This window comes from Erpetoichthys calabaricus, chromosome 8, assembly GCF_900747795.2.
Source record: "Erpetoichthys calabaricus chromosome 8, fErpCal1.3, whole genome shotgun sequence".
Lineage (NCBI taxonomy): Eukaryota > Metazoa > Chordata > Cladistia > Polypteriformes > Polypteridae > Erpetoichthys > Erpetoichthys calabaricus.
The window spans coordinates 143034655-143058061 of record NC_041401.2 but is presented as its reverse complement, the minus strand read 5'-3'; the positions used below and the strand labels follow the sequence as shown (position 1 = coordinate 143058061).

The 23407-nt window shown below is 38.0% G+C and overlaps 1 protein-coding gene across 11 annotated transcripts in view; it reads right to left on the bottom strand.

Annotated features, from left to right (window-relative positions):
- LOC114656134 (poly(rC)-binding protein 3) overlaps positions 1-23407 on the bottom strand; it is a 366542-nt gene that overhangs the window by 197157 nt on the left and 145978 nt on the right. For all 11 annotated transcript variants that reach the window (XM_051931200.1, XM_051931201.1, XM_051931203.1 and 8 more), the window contains one exon: positions 4241-4350. The gene's annotated coding sequence lies outside the window, so the exon portion shown is untranslated. The remainder of the gene's footprint in view (positions 1-4240; positions 4351-23407) is intronic.

Sequence of the window (23407 nt, the reverse complement as noted above, 5' to 3'; positions counted from 1 at the left end):
GAAGATCTCCACTGCTGATGACAGAAGAATCCTCACTGTGGTAAAGAAAAAGCCCCAAGCGCCTCTCCAACAAATCAGAAACAGTCTTCAGGAGGACAATGTATGTGTCAGAGACTACTATCTGCAGAATACTTCATGAACAGAAATACAGAGGCCACACTCTCAGCCACAAAAGCAGGATGGCCAGATTACAGTTTGTGAAAAAGTACTTCAAAGAGTTCTGGACAAGGGTCTTATGGACAGAGGTACAAAGACTGTGTCAGAGTGATAGCAAGAGCAAAGTGCGGGGAAGAAATGAAACTAACCAAGATCCAAAGCAGAACACCTCATCTGTTAAACATGGTGGTGGGGGAGTTATGGCTTGGGCATATATGGCTGCCACAGGTACTGACACACTTATCGTCATTGATGATGGAACTGCTGATGGCAGCTGCATAATGAATTCTGAGGTGTATAGAAACAGCTTACCTGCTCAAGTTTCAGTAAATGCCTCCAATCTCATTGGACGGCGCTTCATCCTTGAATGGCCAAGCCAGGCACCCAATTTAAATTTAATTGATCATGCCTTGCAGAAGAGAAAATTTAAGGGGACAAGTCACCAAAAGAAGCAGGAGCTAAAGGTGGCTACATTAAACGTATGGCAGAGCATCATCAGAGAAGATACTCAAGACTTGGGGCCTCATGTATAAATGGTGCATACACACAAAAATGTTGCATACACCCATTTATACGCTCACATCAAGATGTATAAAAACTAAACTTGGCATAAAGCCACACACATTTTCACGGCAGCCTCAGGCTATGTGTATCCACATTTCTGCTTGGTTTTGTAAACAGGTGGTACCTAGTCAAAGCAGTGCTACTGTTTCTACGTGGTTTTCCTTTCTTTTTTATATTTGTATCAGTATGTATATTACATTTTACAAATAAATTGTTATATTCATTTACATAATGTATACTGTTAATAATTAAATATTTGGGGGCATGGTGGCGCGGCAGAAGCGCAGCTGCCTCGCAGTAATGGTGTCACGTCCCAGGTGTTCTCTGCCTGGAGTTTGCATGTTTTCCTGGTGGCTTTCCTCCTCATGCTTTTATTTCCTTCCAAAGGTGGGCAGGTTAGGAGATTTTGTGATGCTAGATTCACGCTACTAGTGTATTTGTGTGCTCATATTCACCCTACAATCAGCTGGTGCCCCTCCAGGGATTGCTCCTGCATCACGCTCAATGCTTGCTGGGACTGGCGCCAGCCTGGATGGATGGAATAATCAAACATGTACAATGAAGATTTTTCAATGTTCTTTACAACTTTTTTAAAATCGGCTTACAGCTGGTTTAACATTTATTACAGCCAGTTATTGTGTGCCGATTGGTTATGAGAGAGAAAACAGTAGGACAAGAATTGGGGGTTGGAAGTAGTACTGCTATAAAGAAATCCCATCCAGAAGAATATCCATCAAATTCTCAGGACACCTTGCCACAATATCTCTAAAAAGTGATTGCAAAAGCAGCTGTATGTTCAATGCAGAGAATATTGATGGTAGTTGTGACGAGCCTCCAAGAGGCTAGATATACAAATAAGTATCCTACTGGTTTATTTGAAAAATGTGTAAATGTTTGGTTCATGAGCTGGTGGACAGGGACACTAACATAAAATTCAATTAATGTTCTTCTGAGCGGGCTTTTTTTTATTGCAGCCATGCTGTCTTTATCAAATATACCAAACCCTAGTTCCTGTCCTTTCATTTTCTTAACCTGCATAACCAATAACCACATAATAAATGTCTTTGTGATAGTAAAACTAGCTATAAACCTTAGAATACTGAGTATTCAGAAATTTTAAGAAACATTGAAAAATCTTTGTTATACACATTTAATTATGACATCCAGGGTCATGTCTGTCCCAGCAAGGATCATGCGTGAGGTAGAACAACCCCTGGACAAGGCACCAGCTCATCACAAGATGAATATGAGCACAAACATACACTAGCAGTGTCAACCCCCTAGGAAAACCTACTGTATAAACTCCAGGCAGGGAACATCCAGTGCGTGATCCCCTTGCTGTGAAGCAGCACTGCTACTGCTGTGCCACCATGCTGCCACATGTTTAATACATGCTTTAATGTATTTCATCATGAAAATTATTTCAAGTATACATCTTTGTGTTATAAAATGTTTGGAGTGCTGTAGTATCATGAACATAATGTATTCTGTGTGGTAATCACTGCCTGCGCGCTCCTGTCGGCATAAGAGAAAGCCTGTTTATGAAGCATGTAGCGATTAAAGACTGGGTTGGGGAACACATAAAATATGAAGCATTTAATGTACTACTTTAGTTAAGATGGGTTTGAGAAACTAGTAAATTAAACATCGATTTTAAGATGAAGTTTACAACGTTCTACTTTAATGACAAAATAAACTATGAGATTAAAGTCAGCATTTCAACCTTAATCTAGACAGATATTTTTTTTTCTTCAGTGTCCCTATTTTATTTTCTCCTCTGTCATCCTAATAAGCTTCTGTATGACTCTCTGATGGTGGACTGCGACTCGTCTTTTCACATTGACTTTGATATCTGACCATTTCTTTTTTAATTCGGCATAGTGCAACTTTCTGAACTTGCCTCATCCACATTGTGCCACTGCACCAATGTTCTTTTGTTTCTTATACCACTGCTTAAGCCACCAAATAGTACATTTTTCCTTGGCTCCACATCATTGAGCAGGACCTCCAGTTAGCAATCTCTGAAGTTCTTTTTTGCATGTGCATTTGCACATTTTGTCTTTTAACAAAACACTGAATGAAAAGGGTTATTTATATTGATTCTTATATTCAAATAGGCAAAAATTCTGGGAGAAGTCAGGGTGAGGTTGTAGGTGCGTGCAGGTGCATTAAAATTCACATTGATTGGGATTTATAAATGTTAAAGCACATAGAACTTTGCTCACACAGTTTTATGCATTTGAATTTTTTTGTGTTCACACACATTTCTATTTTTGTCTGTCCGTCATGTTTTACTGTGAATTCTACACAAGATGTTATACATGAGGCCCCTGGTGATGTGTATGAATCACTGATTTCAAGTAGTCATGGCATGCAAGGGATATGCAACAAAGTCCTAAATATGACCGCTTTAATATATGTACCATTGCTATGTCTCAAATATTATGGTGCCCTAAAATAGGGGACCATGTATAAAAAGTGTGACTGAAATGTATGCAAATACCCTTAAATTAAAGTCTTCACTATGCACTTTAATCATGTCTGAGTTTTTGATTTGTAATTATAAACTATGGAGCAGAGGGATAAAATCAAGGAAAAATGTGTCTTTGTCCCAAAAGTTATGGAGGGCACTCTAATTTGCATACACTTTCATAGTTTGATTTTTAGACAAAAGAAGCAGACAAAGAGGAAAAAAACGGAAACATACAGTGCATCAACTGTTAATGTTTTTACAGTACGACACTTCCTCTAGAGCTTATCCTGACAGTATTGTTCTGTCACTGTTTGTAATGCTTTACAGTAGAAGAATGCAATATAGTTCTGTGTGTCAGTATGTTTCATTGCTAGAGAAACAGCTGAAAGTTTGAACTTGAAACAAAAGGGGAGTTAGAATTATGGAAGCAAATTACATTGTGTATCAAGGCATGCTACATAACAATACTAAATTATTAGAGTGTTATGTTTGGGATAGCTTGTAATGTGAAATTAATGTGCTAGCAGCAGCTCTGTTTTTTTGTTTTTGCATTTGAAGTAGTTCTTGTCCAGTATAATAAATACCAGAATCTATACTTTCTGCAAGAAGAATTATTTTAATGGAATCAAGTCTGTTTTCCTCAGATTAGTGTACATTTTGATAGCAGATTCAAGTTTGTTATAAAATATCAAAATTATTATGATTATGTAAAATATTTTAAAATTGTACTGTACCAATTAAAGAATACAACCAAGGAGGCTCCCTTACTGCCTGAAGCTAGCTTCAGTGAAGACCTTCTATGCTAAAGCTGCTACACTATTGATCTGCAGTGGTTCAACAAACAAAGTATATTTCTGTCAAGTGAAGGCTATTCTCTGACTGCCAATGGGTCAACAGATAGGGTAGTTATGCAACATAGTCTTACATCATGGTTTCAAAAATTCCACAAAAATGAAATTCACAGAGGCCAAACATGTTAACCAGTTATGTCTGCTAGGAGTTCACCAGTTACATCTGAAAGGAAATATAACAAGTATTTTTGCAAACCAATGAGCGAGTCCAATGACTTCTTGGGTTTTCTTTTTCTGGTCATGTGACCTTTTGTTGTCACCCTTCTTGCAGAGTTGTGAAATTCTTGTGTAGCTGTCAATTACCACCTGCAATGATAAATTAAGAACAGTTTATTTTCACTTGGCCAAATTATAATGCAAAATGTTAAAACAAATAAACTTAAACCTAGAAACTAAAGGTTTAATTCACTAGATATAAACATAATAAGGTTCTTATTTGTATGATAAGCAGATCTGTTATATAGGGTTTTATGCTGTTAAAGGATGTGAGCTTTCCTGAACTATTTCCACTTGCCATCAGCTGGGTAACATACCTTTATTAAGACATCAAAGAACAGTTCCAGTAGCTACTGTTAAGGTCTTTTAAGCCCAAAGTATCTTTTTACTTTATTATACCTGTACTGTACATTTAGTTTCCGGGCCCAATTTTCTTTGGGTACATACAGGGCAGTAACAACAAATCTGCACACCAGCTCATGTGTAAACTTAAGAAAATCACTGTACAGGGTTCCCACTCTTTTTAAAGAATCATTTTCCAGGACATTTCCAGGACATTTCCAGGAGCTTTTTCCGGAAATTCATGACAGGATCTGGTCATACAGTCATACACTTTAGTCGCAGGCTTAACGCCATTTTAATTTCTCTTTGATTATGCAGGGACTTAGTGTCACCGATATGCTAAATTACATAAAGGCAACAGCAATTAATGCACTGATGTATAATGGAGTTGTTTGACCTCTTTTTGTTACACACTGTTTTAAACTGCAAAACTCTTTTAAAGAAATAAATGCCTCTTGGATTGTGGAAAACTATCCAAACACTGACATATACTGAGCAATTCCATAATGTTCAGTATAGAGCTGTTGATCACACCATGAAATAGGCTACCATAGTGACCTAATTTCAGTAAAAGTTACTTGCATATTACATATTATGTCATTGTTTGTATCAAATAAATTTATGTACAATTTTTGTATTAAACAAAACTGCATAAAGCCAATTTATTGCCTATATCATGTGTATGATGCCTATAACACTAATATATGCAATAACTGGCACACGACAAAACAAAGTCAGAGTTAACTTTCAACTGGTAGCTTTACTGGGAATACAGCAGCTGTAGAATTTGCATAAGTCAATGACAAAGATTATAATAAAGAACTTATCTTTGTGGGAAAAGAAGCAAAATACATCCATTTTAAATCATGATAGCCTTGCCATCAATTCCTGAGTTGAAAACTTGGTTAAACTAGAAAGAATACTAGGAACAAAGGATAAGAGCCTGAACTCCAGTATATTGGAAAAAAAACAATCTATAAGTCACTGTAGTGTAACCTATGAAAAAGGCATCTGGTGTAGGCCTAGGTTTAGAAACAATGCTGGTGTTGCTCCTTGAGGTCTGATAAAACTGCATCCAGACCGATGACCTTTCTTTTTTTCAGCAACACTTTTACGATAGGCATTAGATTTTGTGAGCAGTGTAAAGTCCTGTTTTCTCTCAGCCTTCTCTGCCATTGCATCTGCTTCTTCTTGCATTGCCTCAATGCTAGTGATTATTTTCTGTCTCTTTGCTGCCACTTTTGTGATTTCAGAGCGGAGCTCTTCTCTTTGCTTGTCATTTTCAGTTTCCTTTTTCTTCTTTTTTTCATCATCAAGGTATTGGACATATCGCATCCTGGCATTTCTGCAATGCTGCAAGAGGGGCTTTGGCAATACTCCATCAAATGAGCCACCAGTCAAAGAATCTTGGATTAGGCGAAGAGACATCAGAGTCCTTCCATTCAGATTTGTAACCAGCATGTCCTTATTCACAGAGTACCCTCTTTCGACTGCTGCTTGCCCATGTGACAATGTGAACAGGTCTGAGATTTCAGATCCAACAGTCAAACAGCTTCAGCGTCTAACCTATCTCTCTCTCATTCTTCCTAGGGCACGAAGCGGAAGCAGAAACAGAAGCGGACAATGGCCGATAGTGAGGTGAATCGCGTTGAAATTGTAGTCGAGGAACTCCAGGCACTCGATGAACAGATTCAGAAACTTCTGTCCAGACGAAGATACCTCAGAGATCTGAAGGCTCGGCTGTTGGATAAACCGTCCTCGCCATCTGTTATCAGCGTAACATCAACCCTGCGTTGTGCCGCTCAAGTCACCTTCACCCCCGCGCCTCGTAGGAGCAACACCGATGATGACCTCGGTGTATTTCAGCAATGCAGGTGGGGGTTCAAGGCCAGAACACCTCCATCGGCACAGGCAAGCATCGTAACGCAGAACCGGTTTGACCCTCTAAGCGTCCCCAGTTCGCCTTCAGCTCCTAGTGATGTAATAGTGGTAGGTGATTCTATTGTTAGGAACCTCAATATCACTTGCCCTAATAGAAAATCTTTTGTTTCTTGTTTTCCCGGTGCTCGTGTCCGAGATGTGACGAGACGTGCGCCGGCAATCTACAAGAACAGGGCAGTTGGAGCAATTGTTTTACATGCTGGCGTAAACGACATAAGGCACCGACAGTCCGAGATCCTCAAGGCAGACTTCACTGCATTAATTAAAGACACAAAGGAGAGGACCCCATCGGCAAAGATCTTCATCTCGGGTCCACTCCCTCTCGTCAGACGATCAAACGAGTACTACAGTCGTCTGCTTGGTTTAAACAACTGGCTGCAGGGCTTCTGCAAGAATCAAGACATCGGTTTCATCAACAACTGGGACCTCTTTTGGGAAAGACCACGTTTTTTCAAGCGAGATGGCCTGCATCCGAATAGCTTCGGCGCCCGGGTCCTCTCCGAAAACATATCCAAGGTAATTCGTTTATCTTGACTATCTATCTCTGCTTTTAACCCCTTCCGAAATGCCACTCCTGTGCTTGGTCATGATAATTGTTTAATAAAATCTTCCATAAAAGTGCACAACATAAATACTGTAATAACCAATCTTAATGCACATAGAAAATCTAGGCAATACGGCATAAACACCAATAATTTAATTAAAGTTACTACTTTAGATGAACAATGTATTAAAACTATAAAAACATATCATAGATTAAACAAAAAATACACGCAGAGCGGCGCTAATAAAAATAACTTAATTCCTGTTCCATATATCAATAACGCACATAGTATTCATCTCTGCTCCTTCCGAAACATTGAATATGGCTCTATTAAATGTTAGAGCTTTAACTAACAAGACGTTTTTTATCAACGATCTTATTAGTGATAAAAAAATAGATTTTATTGCACTAAGTGAAACGTGGCTTAGCTCAGATGGTGCAGCTGTTTTAATCGAATCTGCGCCTCCGGATTACAGTTTTACTCGTGCTGATCGCCAAGGAAAGAGAGGTGGAGGGCTAGCAAACATTTACTCAAGCAGGTTAAAATGTAAAAATATCAGTTTTGGTAAATTCAAGTCTTTTGAGTATCTCGCCATTATTATTCAGGGAGATTCTCACGTTCTAGTATTATCCGTGTATAGACGTCCAAAATTCAACGCGTCTTTCTTTGAGGAATTCTCTGACTTGATGTCAATCTTAATTACGAACTATGACACACTCTTAATAGTCGGCGACTTTAATTTTCATATAGATAATCAATGTGACCAGAAAGTAAAAGAATTTATGAACCTCCTGGACTCTTTTGATTTGAGACAGCTCGTTAATCAGCCTACACATAAAGCAGGTCATACGTTAGACTTAGTAATTACTAAAGGACTAAAAGTTGATATAAAGCAGGTCATTGATATTGGTCTATCAGACCATTTTCTTCTACTCTTTAATATAGAAATAATGATAGAAAACACTCATGAGAAGCATATTGTTAAAAAACGGTTCTTTGACTCATCAGCAGCTTTAAAACTTTCAAACATTCTAACCAATCAGTCCGTTTATAGTGCCAACTATAATAGCGAGGAGAATGTAAATAGTAAGGTGGAAAGATTTAATACTAAAGTGAGGGCTGCTGTTGACTTAGTTGCACCTGAAAAGACAGTTAAAAAATCTTCTAGCATTGTTATACCATGGAAGACCCAAAGAGTGTCTGATTTAAAGAGAACATGCCGTAGAGCTGAACGTAAATGGAGGAAAACTAAACTAACTATTGACTATGAAATATTAAAAGTTAAAATAACAGAATACAATAACACAGTCCGTCTTGAGAGGCGCTGCTATTTCTCTAAGCTTATAAATAACAATGCTAGTAATCCCAGAGTCTTATTTTCGACAATTGATCATCTGTTAAACCCAGGTAACTCAAAGGAATGCCTCCTAAGTACTTCCAGTAAAACCTGTGAGGCTATCGCTGTATTTTTCAATCAAAAAATTAATGATATTAGAAATAACATAGTATATCTCCCCAACACTAAGGATCCTCCTAAACCCCAGTACCCCATAATAAACAAATTAAAGTCTTTCACTAGGATAGATTTACCTGATTTACATAAAATAATTTCTCAAATGAAACCCTCCACCTGTGCCCTTGACCCAATACCAACAAATTTTTTCAAAGAAGTATCGGGCGTGCTTAGTGATAATGTTCTTGACATAGTAAATTCGTCATTAGATACGGGGGTCTTCCCAGACTGTCTTAAGACTGCGGTAGTTAAACCCCTACTTAAGAAAAATAATCTCGATCCCTCTGCTCTTAAAAATTATAGACCCATCTCTAACCTGCCTTTCTTAAGTAAAATTCTAGAGAAGGCAGTCATTATACAGTTAAATGAGCACCTCAATAAACATGCTATTCTTGATAAATTTCAGTCAGGTTTTAGAACAAATCACAGCACAGAAACTGCACTCGTTAAAGTAGTAAATGACTTGCGGGTAAATGCAGACAGAGGCCATTTATCTGTTCTCATCCTCTTAGATCTGAGTGCCGCATTTGACACCATTGATCATAATATTCTTAAGAATCGCCTTAGTCAATGGGTGGGCCTCTCTGGCAGTGTCTTAAATTGGTTTGAATCCTACCTGGCAGGGAGAAAATTCTTTGTTAGTTGTCGTAATTATAACTCAAAGACACATGATATTCTATATGGTGTTCCACAAGGCTCTATCCTGGGTCCACTGCTCTTCTCAATCTACATGCTTCCATTAGGTCAGATTATCTCAGGGCACAACGTGAGCTACCACAGCTATGCTGATGACACACAGCTGTATTTATCAATAGCACCTGATGACCCCAAATCTTTTGATTCGCTAACACAATGTCTAACTTGTATCTCAGAATGGATGAATAGTAACTTTCTCAAATTAAATAAAGAAAAAAACGAAATCTTAGTGATTGGCAATAATGGATACAATGAGGCTATTAGAAATAAACTGGATGCATTAGGATTAAAAGTCAAATCGGAGGTAAAAAGCTTAGGGGTAACCGTTGATTGTAATCTGAATTTTAAATCGCATATTAATCAGATCACTAGGACAGCATTTTTTCACCTAAGAAACATAGCAAAAGTTAGACCTCTTATATCATCGAAAGATGCAGAGAAATTAGTTCATGCGTTTGTTTTCAGTCGGCTAGATTACTGTAACGCACTCCTCTCAGGACTACCCAAAAAAGACATCAATCGTTTGCAACTAGTGCAGAATGCAGCTGCTAGAATCCTTACCAGGAAAAGAAAATCCGAACACATTTCTCCAGTTTTGATGTCACTACACTGGTTACCTGTGTCATTCAGAATTGACTTTAAAATTCTGCTTATGGTTTATAAAGCTTTAAATAATCTCGCCCTGGCTTATATATCGGAATGTCTGACACCTTATATTCCAAATCGTAACCTCAGATCCTCAACTGAGTGTCTCCTTAGAATTCCAAGAGCAAAACTTAAAAGAAGTGGTGAGGCGGCCTTCTGCTGTTATGCACCTAAAATCTGGAATAGCCTGCCAGTAGGAATTCGCCAGGCTAATACAGTGGAGCACTTTAAAAAACTACTGAAAACACATTATTTTAACATGGCCTTCTCATAACTTCACTGTAATTTAATCCTGATACTCTGTATATCTAATTCATTATAATAACTATTCATTCAAAATCTGTACTAACCCCTACTCTCTCTTCTGTTTCCTTTTCCGGTGTCCTGTTGGTGGTGGCGTGCGCCACCACCATCTACCCAAAGCACCATGATGTTCCAACAATGATGGATGGATTAAAAGCCAGAAGTCTGTATGACCATCAGCATCAAGTGACTCCGTGAAAAGCCCGAACTACAAAGAGGACTATTTCATTTATGTTAGGTAGAATGCCCAAAGGGGACTGGGCGGTCTCGTGGCCTGGAACCCCTACAGATTTTATTTTTTTCTCCAGCCTTCTGGAGTTTTTTTTTGTTTTTTCTGTCCACCCTGGCCATCGGACCTTACTCCTTTCTATGTTAATTAATGTTGTCTTATTTTAATTTCTTATTTTGTCTTTTATTTTTCTTCTCTTCATTATGTAAAGCACTTTGAGCTACTTTTTGTATGAAAATGTGCTATATAAATAAATGTTGTTGTTGTTTCATTGATTTCCACAGAATTGCGTACTCTGCTTTGTCACCAGCAAATCTTCCCATGAATGTGTTCAGCCGACAGGAGCTACTTCTATACCCTTGAAATTCCTCCTTATGGTGCTGCACCATTTCAGTGAGGAACATCTTGTACTCACTCAGGATTTGGTCACAGTCCTCTGCTGTATGCCATTTGGCGTTAAGAAGCAGCTGTAAGAGCTTCTCAAACATGGAGATGGCACGCCTTTCATCGCTGATCATAGTTACTGGATCTAGGCATGCCATGTGCCTTACTGCTGCATAATTCAAAGGGCATCTGTCCAGCAGTTTCTTTGCTGTTGCGGACAGGAAGGCTACACATTCTCTCTCTACACATTCCTCTGGAGGGAGCTAACGTTCTGTGGAATAATGGAAGCAAGCTAGAATAAGAAGTTGAGCCAGGAGCTGTTAAGCATGTTCAGTTGTGCAAATAAACGGCACAAGCCAAGTAATATTTATTGTGTTGCGATTGCTCGGCTGCAAGGATATCACACGAACCTACACAAACACACAAGAACAGGCATTTAGATGTAGGCTTCAAGTAGCCTAAGCCCTATTTGTTTTAAATGAAAGCAGTAGCTCTTAGTCTAATTCTTTTGAAGACTGTTATCGTGTTCGTGCTGTTTTAGGTTTGGTTCACTGAATTTATTTGCTTAACAGTGGGACCACGTAGGCCTACAAAATGATTTTAGATTGATTAAGCAATTTCCTCCGGGATCAATAAAGTATTCTGATTCCCGTCATTAGACAATTAGCACTATGCTAACACCTAATGGGAATTGCCATTAACAGGCTAACAGAAATTAGCATCGCCAATTTACTTGACATGTTTAATATGCGACCTGGGTCCGCATCAGACGGTATGAAGTAACAAAACTGTCAGTTGCACCATATGCAATGTGGTCATACTTACAGTCATGCTCTCAGCAGAAATTTCAAGTGATAGATAGATACTTTATTAATCCCAATGGGAAATTCACATCGATGAACTGATGTTCTGTTGTTCTCCTGTCAGCTACTGACAAGCTAGAGCAACGAGGGTCAAAACTCAAATATAATTGCCTATACTGTACATGTCTCAGTAGGTGGAGACATTGCGCAGCAGAGGCCACGACCTAGCTCAGCTGTCATCATATCTAGACTTACGAACAGCAAGCTGTTTCAAACAGAAAAATTAAAAAGCGAAAACAGAAATAAAATTCCAGGACAAGAAAGATTATTTCCAGGACATTTGGCCATTTCGATCAGTTTCCAGGTCATTTCAATGACTGGAAAATAACCCTCAAAATTTTCAGGTTTTCCAGGACGCGTGGGAACCCTGACTGTAACTTTGTGAAAATGTGCAAATTCCACATACCATAATATAGGCTGGGCTTAGAAATGAACCACGGTCCCTGGAAGCATGAGGAAGTACTGCTAAGAACTTGCCTCAATAGTGAATTATTATTGTTACCATTGTAAAAGTGGGCACCAAATATAAATAAGAAGTTCAAATGTATCAAAAAGTATGACTATACTTAAAATAACAGAGAAATGAGTGATAAACAAGGAAGAAGGTAAAAAGTAAAAATAAACCTAAAAGGTTGCCGCCATTATGGGCTTCAATGCCTAAGTCTTGAACCCTCAGTCTAATGTGTGGGTGGCTTGCCTATGTGCTCACTTACTAAGTATCATCAGACATGCTCTTTCTCACCTTCCATCTCTGTATCTTCTTCTCTATAATGATTCTGGTCTCATGTCTGAAAGCTTTCCTCTTCTACTAATTTTAGACCCAAGCTGTAATCTGACTTAAGTCCTCTCCAACAGGTCACTTCACCCCAAAGACTCTCAAAGTTCAACAGCAGTTTACTTTTTCTGCAGGAATTCCAGCCTAAAACTCCCACAGTGGCCTTGATATTGTCACGCTTGGATCACAGATTTGCACAGAAACGCAAGAGATTGTAGAGACAGGAACTTTATTCAAACACTTCAAACGAACATATGTCTCTGTTCACAATATCATTTCACCTTCAACTCTGCAAGGCAGCTTCTTCATTGCTTGCTTTATATAGGCTACACAGTACCACTCCGATCAGATTGGGGACCATGTGCTTGCCACATTAATTGGCCGGAGGGATACTTCTGTCAGTACTCCTCAACAACACTTTGAAAAGGAAAGCATGCTCCTACTTCTTATATGAGACCATGCATAGTACCCTACTGGTCAGATACTATATTTCAGCTTTCTGACAGCACTTGTTCTGAGAAGGAAACTTCATGTTTCCGTTTATGCAATACAGATTATTGGTTCCTTCCTCTTAGCATCCCATATCTTTTTACCTGGGCATTCAAAGACAATCTTATCTTGGCAGTGTAGATGTTGGTCTCTTTTAGGAACCTACTGTGGGATTTGCTCCCACCCTGTGACATTTTTAAAGTGCCAACCAGACACCACTTTCATACTATCCATCCATCTATTTTAAGAAAATGTAAAACTAATCTGTGGAAATGCCAAACTGGCAGTTAAAAGTATGTTTATTTGAAGAACATGTTAAATGCATTTGTAGAATATTTATCTTACATCAACCTTATTTATGCTTTTATGGAAATCATTCATCACAAACAAAAAATTAGTGCAGATGTTTTAATACAAAAGCAATATAACACTCTTTACTGTGAAATGGCTTATGCACTAAATAGACCACCAAATGAAAATAACTGGCATATAACTGTAGCTTTTACTAAATAGAAATAATGAGCAATCCGGACACTCAAGCAAGTTTATACAAAAATGTATTTCATTCTTCACAGCAGTTAAAAATTAGAGATATAGGTTGTTAGAAGATTTGGAAACATTCGAAGTTTGAGGGCCTTGCTGTCAATGGCTGCATTTCTCTGTTATGAGAATTTAGTCTTTTTACATGCAGCCACCTACAAAAATGCATTTATATTCCCACTAACCTTTCCTTCCTTTTGCATATTAAATCTGACATCGCTTGGCAGGATTGTATGGCGTATTTAGCCTGGGCAGCTGTTTTGGAGTTCCCAAATTAGGTGTCTCCACTAGCAGCATAACTCTTCACAACTTTAATTTTCTGTTGTCCTTTTAGTGAAGCTTTTATAGCTCTTACTTTAATAACTTTTTACTCTTCAATTTTAACATTCACTCATGTAACATCTTCATTTGCATCACAAGTTGGATGCTTTTCCTATGCTGTAAAGGTTTTAGCTCAACAGAGTGTAGGTGATACTACAGTATGTATATAAAACATTTATTGTTTGTAATGTACACACATCTAATATACTGTAACTGATCTCAAATATTTGTTAATTACATCATCAATCATCTGTGTCATTGTGATAAAGCGAACATTGCTGAAATACACCACATGATGAATCCAGATGGAGGTCTTTCATGGAAAGTAGTGTGTTCTCCTCATACTTTCCCAAATTGTTTTTTTTTTTTTTTTGCTAAACATTTTACAAAGGAAGCAAATTAATTGAAGTTGTGAAAAAGAATACAACAGTAAGATAATCCTGGCTAAATTAGAGAGTTGGGGATGAGTGTATTACAAAAGGACACATGATTTACAGAAGACAAGTAATATCAAAAAATGAAGTGTGCACATTTACACAAGATAGAATTTAAATACGAGTCTGCTTCACATGAGAAAACTTCTTACTCTGGGAGCAAATATAGGGTTAGTATCATAATGTTAAGATCTCAGAAAGATCACCGGAGGCTAATTTGAAGAAACCAGATATTATTGTATATTTTTCCATGTAGCAACCTCTGTCTGTTAAATAACTCTCTCTGTTTCTTGTAGAAGTGATTTTCTCATTTCATTTCAAAGACATTTATAGCACCCAAGAGTGATCTTCTGGCTCATAGCCCTCTACTAAATAAAAGACTATTTAATCATGTCTATGAGGGTCCAAACTTTTTCATATTGCAAATTCTTATGCCCTGTCAACACCGACTAGAGACAGGGAAGCTTTTGTCTATATCAAAGAAAACAGACTGGCTTTAGCAAGAAATATGTAATGTATGGGAATCCTAAAATGTCTAGGAAGCAGAAATTTAAAAGGTGCTTTTAATAATCATGCAAGTGTCAATGAATTGAGAAGCTGCTTTGTGGGATAGGAACTTCAGGCCAATAACGTCTATGGAACTGTGCTAATCCTTGAGACAGAGGAAGATCAGTTATAATGATCACTGAAATCTTCACCCAGAATCTACTAGGAGGTATCATGAAGTGGAGCAAACACATAAGACTTCAGAAGATTCTTCTAAAGTGGTAACATTTGGAAGACAATTTTGGGTATGATTTTTTCTGACTTCAAGGTCTGTTCATTATCATCAAACTATGAAATATTTAAAGAGAAAAGAACCCATCTACCCTGCCTTGTATTCAGCTTTCAGTTTCATAATACATGTAGATTCTTATGGTTTATAAAAGAATTACTTCTGTGCCAAGGGTTGACAAATCTATTTCTAATTAAAAAGTTACCTGGATGACTTAACACTAAAGCAGAAGTGATTATTTTTTTATTCTCTGCAAAGCCTCTTCTACTTCTAATGTCCATCTGGATTTCTAAAAGGGTTACATATATGAAAGGAGCAACAAAGCTTACACATTCACTGTGAATTTGCAAAGCTTACATATTTGCTGAGAAGTTGCAAAGCATACATATTCGCTGAGAATTTGCAAAGCTTACATATTCGCTGGACATTTTTCATTGACATAAGAGGTGTCCAAGACCAAATCCGACGTCAGTTTGGTCCAGTAAACGTGAGTGTAATATCTCAATACACAGAAAAATAATATTACATTTGTGAAATTTACATTTTTTCCACTTATGCAAGTACATTGTTCTGATGTAGAAGACAAAGTACTTCATATACATGGTAGATATGTACGGTATTACCATATTAGGAGGAAAAAATAGCATGCCATGTAGAACAATGCAACTATATCCAGGACATCAGAAAAAAATATTGTTTTAAAAAGATCTGAAATATTGCTGGCGCCAAAGTGTAAGTCATGAACAGTATTTGCCGTGCCCTCTTGAGGTATTAAGGGTTGGTTCATGAGTGGTTTTAATATAAAGGATTAGACTTTTTGGTTAGTGGTTTGCATCATTTTTAAATTTTTGCCGATATTATTGTTTGTTTGTATCTTGTTATTGTTTGGTGCACTCATATAGCCTATACGATGTCACGCAGTTCTATATAATTGCTGAATGTGACAGCAGTATAAAACATGGGTAAAATAAGTGGGTGTGTGTTTTATAACTGGCTGTATGGACAGAATTAAAAAAAATGAAAAAAAATGATTACATACAACTTTTTTTCATGCACACACAGTGAGCAGCAGGGAGAACCACGTGAAGTTCTGCCTTATGGTGTTATCCAATACATTTTTCTTGTCACTAAAAATGAGTCTTTTGGAGGATGTTTGTTCCAGAGTACATAATTTTTACCTTATCGCATTGTTATCTTTTCTCTGAAGCAACTATGTTTGTTGATTGCTTTCTATCAAGCACTGTCATTTCATGGTCTACTGCTATGATGTGATGCTGCATTGCTTATGATGCAGCTCCCAGAAATCATGTCATAACATCACTAACACAACACTTTTAAAACACTTTAACTTATAGGAAAAATGGGCTAGAATTAGATTGTTATGAAACATGCTCAAAAAAATTAAGGGAACATTTAATTATCACAGTCTAACACCAAGCCAATTATGCTTCAGGGATATCTATCTGTTCAGTTAGGAAGCATAAGCGATTAACTCCTCATTTCTGATGGATTTTTCTGTAGTTTTGCATTTTGCTAGTGTACTTGTCACTACTGGTAGCATTAGGCAGTATCTGCAGCTGATTCAGGTTGCGCAGGTAAATGCTGTCGCAAGAAGGTTTGCTGTGTCTCCCAATACACTCTCATGAGCATGGTGGAGATCCCAGGAGAAGGGCAGTTACATGAGGAGACTTGGAAAGGGCTGTAGAAGAGCAACAACCCAGCAGCAGCACCAGTATCTGCTACCTTACGAAAAGAGGTACAGGAGGAGGCACTACCAGAGACTCAAAAAAAAAAATCCCTCCTCATACCCCAACACTGTGTAGCTCGATTGGCATTCCCCAGAGAATACCACAACCAGCAGCTCCGCTATTGGCACTCTGTTCACTTCACAAATGAGAACAGGTTCACACTGAGCACGTGTGACAGACCTGAAATAGCCTGAAGACACCATGGTGAACATTATGCAGTCTGCAACATCATCCAGCATGACCGGTTTGGCAATAGGGCAGTAATGGTCTGAAGAGGCATGCCTTGGAGGGTTGCACAGACCTGCACGTGCCAGGCTACAGTACCCTGACTGCTGTTAGGTACCAGGATCAAATCTTCAGAGTCATTGTCAGACCTTACGCTGGTGCAGTGGGTACTGGATTTCTCCTGGTGCAGGGCAATATCCAGCCTCATGTGGCCAGAGTGTGGAAGTAGTTCCAGGATGATGACATTTATGCTGTTGACTGGCCCACAAATTCCCTATACCTGAATCTAATTGAAAACCTCTGAGATGTTATGTATCGGTGCATCCAACACTGTCAAGTAGTGCCACAGAATGTCCAGGAGTTCACTGATGCCCCGATCCAGGCCTGGGAAGAATCTCCCAGGACACCATCCATCATAAGCCAGTAATTTCAATTTATGACTGGAAAAAATCTAATTCTCTTCACAAGTATCTCAGCAAAACATCTTCATAAATTGGCAAGACCTCTTTAACATAATTCTAAAGTAAACAGGATAGGTCAATGCTTACCTTGTTTTTTCTAGTCTCTATTTTATCGTTTATAATGAACTATTTTAGACTGGGCTCTCTAGTTGCATTGCTCTCTTTATCAGGTGAAGGCTGAAAGTAGTTTTTTTTAATTGTTTTCAAAGCATATTATTGTACTTACTATGTTGCATTTGTTTGACTGAATGGAAAAATAATTAAAATACACAGTTCATGTACATTTGCAAGTAAAATCTTTTTTGTAGCCATTTTGGCCTGTTTGGTGTTATTCTGGATTGAAAGAACACTACAAGAGCACCCCCAAGTGTTCATACATGATTCACAAAACTAAGCCATTGATAAAAAAAAAAATGGACTATTTCTTTTAGAACCAAAAGTGACAGTTTCTGCATGCAATGCAAGCTGCTATACAAGAAAGGTGGATAGACTAAGCAAAAATGGTGGGAAACTTGGATTTTTTTTCAGTAAAAAGCTAAAAAAAAAAAAAGAGATCCATGAACAATCTCTTTTGAAAAACAAACAGCCAAAAAAAAACACCATGACTGCCCACATACAGTTAGGTCCATAAATATTTGGACAGAGACTACGCTTTTCTAATTTTGGTTCTGCACATTACCACAATGAATTTTAAATGAAACAACTCAGATGCAGCTGAAGTGCAGACTTTCAGCTTTAATTCAGTGGGGTGAACAAAACGATTGCATAAAAATGTGAGGCAGCTAAAGCATTTTTTTAACACAATTCCTTCATTTCAGGGGCTCAAAAGTAATTGGACAATTGACTCAAAGGCTATTTCATGGGCAGGTGTGGGCAAGTCCGTCGTTATATCATTATCAATTAAGCAGATAAAAGGCCTGGAGTTGATTTGAGGTGTGGTGCTTGCATGTGGAAGATTTTGCTGTGAACAGACAACATGCGGACAAAGGAGCTCTCCATGCAGGTGAAACAAGCCATCCTTAAGCTGCGAAAACAGAAAAAACCCATCCGAGAAATTGCTACAATATTACGAGTGGCAAAATCTACAGTTTGGTACATCCTGAGAAAGAAAGCAAGCACTGGTGAACTCAGCAACGCAAAAAGTCCTGGACGTCCACGGAAGACAACAGTGGTGGATGATCGCAGAATCATTTCCATGGTGAAGAGAAATCCCTTCACAATAGCCAACCAAGTGAACAACACTCTCCAGGGGGTAGGCGTATCGATATCCAAGTCTACCATAAAGAGAAGACTGCATGAAAGTAAATACAGAGGGTGCACTGCAAGGTGCAAGCCACTCATAAGCCTCAAGAACAGATAGGCTAGATTGGACTTTGCTAAAGAACATCTAAAGCCAGCACAGTTCTGGAAAAACATTCTTTGGACAGATGAAACCAAAATCAACCTCTACCAGAATGATGGCAAGAAAAACGTATGGAGAAGGCGTGGAACAGCTCATTATCCAAAGCATACCACATCATCTGTAAAACACGGTGGAGGCAGTGTGATGGCTTGGGCATGCATGGCTTGCCAGTGGCACTGGGACACTAGTGTTTATTGATGATGTGACACAGGACAGAAGTAGCCGAATGAATTCTGAGGTGTTCAGAGACATACTGTCTGTTCAAATCCAGCTAAATGCAGTCAAATTGTTTGGGTGGCGTTTCATGATACAGATGGACAATGACCCAAAACATACAGCCAAAGCAACCCAGGAGTTTATTAAAGCAAAGAAGTGGAAAATTCTTGAATGGCCAAGTCAGCCACCTGATCTTAACCTAATTGAGCATGCATTTCACTTGTTGAAGACTAAACTTCAGACAGAAAGGCCCACAAACAAACAGCAACTGAAAGCTGCTGCAGTAAAGGCCTGGCAGAGCATTAAAAAGGAGGAAACCCAGCATCTGGTGATGTCCATGAGTTCAAGACTCATGTCATTGCCAGTATTAGAAATGAACATTTTATTTCCAGTTATTTAATTTGTCCAATTACTTTTGAGCCCCTGAAATGAAGGGATTGTGTTAAAAAAAAAATGCTTTAGTTGCCTCACATTTTTATGCAATCGTTTTGTTCACACCACAGAATTAAAGCTGAAAGTCTGCACTTCAACTGCAGCTGAGTTGTTTCATTTAAAATTCATTGTGGTAATATACAGAACCAAAATTAGAAAAAAGCTGTCTCTGTCCAAATATTTATGGACCTAACTGTATGTTCTGGAAATTCCAAATTTACATAAATTAAAACTCATCCATCAACCATATTATGCAAAACAAACTAAATCTGCGGGCTGCTACCTATAATCAAAAGATAGTAATGCATAGTTCGAAATGAAGACAAAAGGAAGCAGTAACTGAAATTAACAGCCAGTTAACAAATTGGCACAAACTAAGGATATTCCTCTACTGAAAGCTTTCTTTTTTTGGTCATACGAGAGATTTACTGAACACCAAGGATAACACTTTAGAATAAGGACTCACCTACGGTAGGTCTATCTACATCTCTGTAGCAATCTCTTAAAGGCTTCAGTCTTATTATACACAGTAGAAAAGAGTGAATAATAGATGCACTGTCTCAAGCCCTTGAAACCCAAGTTCAAAAGTATAATCCATGTCTTTTGCATTTGAAAAATACAAGATTATCCAGAGGAAATGTAGACAAGCATGGGGAGAACAAGTTAACACCATTCAGATAGGACTTGAACCCGGGTCATTGGAGTTTGAGGCAGTGACACTAAACACAGTTGTTTATTACCTAAATAAAGACACTTAGTGTCAAGAAAAGACAAGTTAAACTTTCACCACCATAGACCACAATAGGCTATGCTAATTGATAGAGTAATGATAGAGAACTTTGAAATTGTTTTGTAAAAGAGAGGTTAGGAAACTTAGTTATGATGTTAGCTTAACTAAAATAATAAAATTCATGAACTCATAAAAAAATATATAGCTGTCAAGAAAAAAGCAATATTTTTTACAGCTGTAAACCTGGCAGTCAACTTTAGTGAGTGCTTTCCACATTATCTTCTTTCACAAAATATTTAATTCATTAAACTTTTGATTGTAAAAAAAAAAAAAAAAAAAACACTACTTCAGAGCTTTATTGGACTATTTAGGGTTAGAAATTAAACAGCGTTTCACAAAACACAAAGCAATCTATTTACTTGTTTTTGGATCTGCAACTCACACTAGGTAATGTACATAACATGTACCAGAAGAACTTTTGTAGACTATTTAATCATTTCTATTTTGTCAGCAAAGGAACCTTAAATGTCTTCATGAACACAGAAAAATGTACCCATTGAGATATCTTTTATTTGAATAGGTACAACTATCATTTCTTTTCTATTGCCTTCAAGCTGCTCTGCAATTTTGAAAAGAATACCAGCAATAAGAGGCAGAACATCTGTATCAAGACTCAATGGAGTGATGCCTTTTTGGAACAATAACCACTGATGTATACCCTAATGAGATAAACAGCTAATAAACTGTTTTCTAAATGTACAAACAGAGTAAGACATGTTATTATTGCTGTTGTGATTTAAAGCTACTGTACCTCATTAGCATTTATCCTATCCCTAAAATACAGAGCTAACCACACCATAGCAGTTATCTGTCCACTAAAATTGGTATTGCTGCATTAACTTTTTTCTAAACCATTGAAATATATGGACAGTTGGATTAATTTTGAATAAAGGCCAGGACTGAAAAATAAATTCAAAAAGTTATTTTGTAACTAAAACATTCAGCTGTAAACAGACATTTTGACATTTCCTCATTTGAACATGTGTACTGTATATCATATACTGAAGAACAATAAACATTTCATAAATTTCACACAAGGATTGTCTCAGGACTCAGGGAAGCATTCACCTTTTCCTTCAGCAAACAATTGATTTTCCAGATGTCCCTAAGAATTGGAAGGAAGATTGATTAAAAAAAATAAATAAAAAAAAAATAACTTTGCACCAGACTTCTGCTGTCCAATCCTTGTGTTTCCCGCAGAATTTCAGTCTGTCCTTGATGTTTTTCTTGGAAATAAGTGGCTTCTTTGCTGCCCTTCTTGAAACAAAGCTGTTGTCCAAAAGTCTTTGGCTCACTGTGCGTGCAGATGCACTCACACCCACCTGCTGCCAATAATGAGGAAGCTCCGATCACTCGGCACAATAATATAAAAACTGTGAATTGCCACCATAAAACCTGAAGCTGAAAACTTTGCAAAACACAACATTGTGTCAATGACAAAACTTTTGGCCACTACTGTATAGACACACAGTTTGTTGCATACCGTTTGGGACAATGCATATTTTTCATTGATTTACCACCTCTGCTTCACAGTTTAAAATGACAAATTATACAAATCATACATGATTAAAGTGCATATTGCAGAATTTAAGAGTATTTAGATACTTTTTGGTCTCACCATGCAGAAATTATAACACTTTTTCTACATGGTCCCCCCATTTCAGAGCACCATAATGTTTGGTACATAGCAATGGCAGGTCTATTAATAAAGTAGTCATATTTGGTACTTTGTCACATGCCTTGAATGCAATGACTGCTTAAAGTCAGCGATTCATAGACATTACCAGGTGCAGAGTATCTTCTCTGGTGATGCTGTGCCAAGCCTCTAATGCAACCATCTTCTGCTCCCGCTTATTTTGGGGGCTTGTCCCCTTAAGTTTTCTCTTCAGCAAATTGAAGGCATGCTCAATGGGATTTAAATTGGATGGATGGCTTCCGATTCAAGAATTTTCCATTTCTTAGCTTTGAAAAACTCTTGTGTTGCCTAAGCTGTATGTTAGGGAGCATTAACCTGTAGGAAGAAGCACAGTCCAATGAGTTTGGAAGCATTTCTTGGAACTTGAGCAGATAAGGAATTTCTATACACCTCAGAATTCATTATGTAACCGCCATCAGCAGTTCTATCATTAATGAAGAAAAGTGGGGCAGTACCTGTGGTAGCCATACACACCCAAGTCAGAGAACCCCTACCACCATGTTTAACAGATGAAGTGGTCTGCTTTGGATCTTGGGAAGTTTCTTTTCTTCTTCACACTTTGCTTTTGACATCACTTTGATACTGGTTCATCTTTGTCTTGTCTGTCCACAAGAACTTTATCCATAATTCTACAGGTTCTTTTACAGTAAGTACTTTTCACAAACTGCATTCTGATTACATGGCTAACTAGTGGTTGGGATCTTGCAGTGTGGCCTCTGCATGTCTGTTCATGAAGTCTCCTGCGGATGGTAATCTCTGACACATACAAATGTATAGGACAGGTGATTGGGGCTTTCTCTTTAGCATAGTGAGGATTCTTCTGTCATCAGGTTTTGCCAATGTGTCAAAGGGTTTTATTCTTGTTTTTCAGCCTCATAATGGTATCTTTAACTTTCATTGGCACAGCTCTTGTCCTCACGTTGAACAATTGCAACTCCAGACTCCAAAGGGTATACAGTAAGTGAGCCCAGCTTTCTTATGCCTGCACTATCGAACCAATGGAACACACCTGACTAATCACAAACACCTGCGATGCCTGTTGTCCCAAACATTATGGCGCCCTGAAATGGGGGGACCATGTAGAAAAAGTGTTGTAATTTCTACATGGTGTGACTAAAATGTATGCAAGTATAGTTAAATGAAGTCTGCAATGTGCACTTTAATCACATCTAAATTGTTGTTGATTTGTAATTTTAAACTGTGGAGCAGAGAGGTAATGTGTCTCTTAAACAGGTCTTGCTCTCATACCAGCCAAACTGCCATGCACCCATCCCCACCCCGCCTCAGGGCTCCCTGCCTCTAACTATCACCTTGGTCTTTCCTGCATTTACCTTGAGGCATCGGTTTCCAAAATAGCTTTCCATATCCGTATCTTCCGCCTA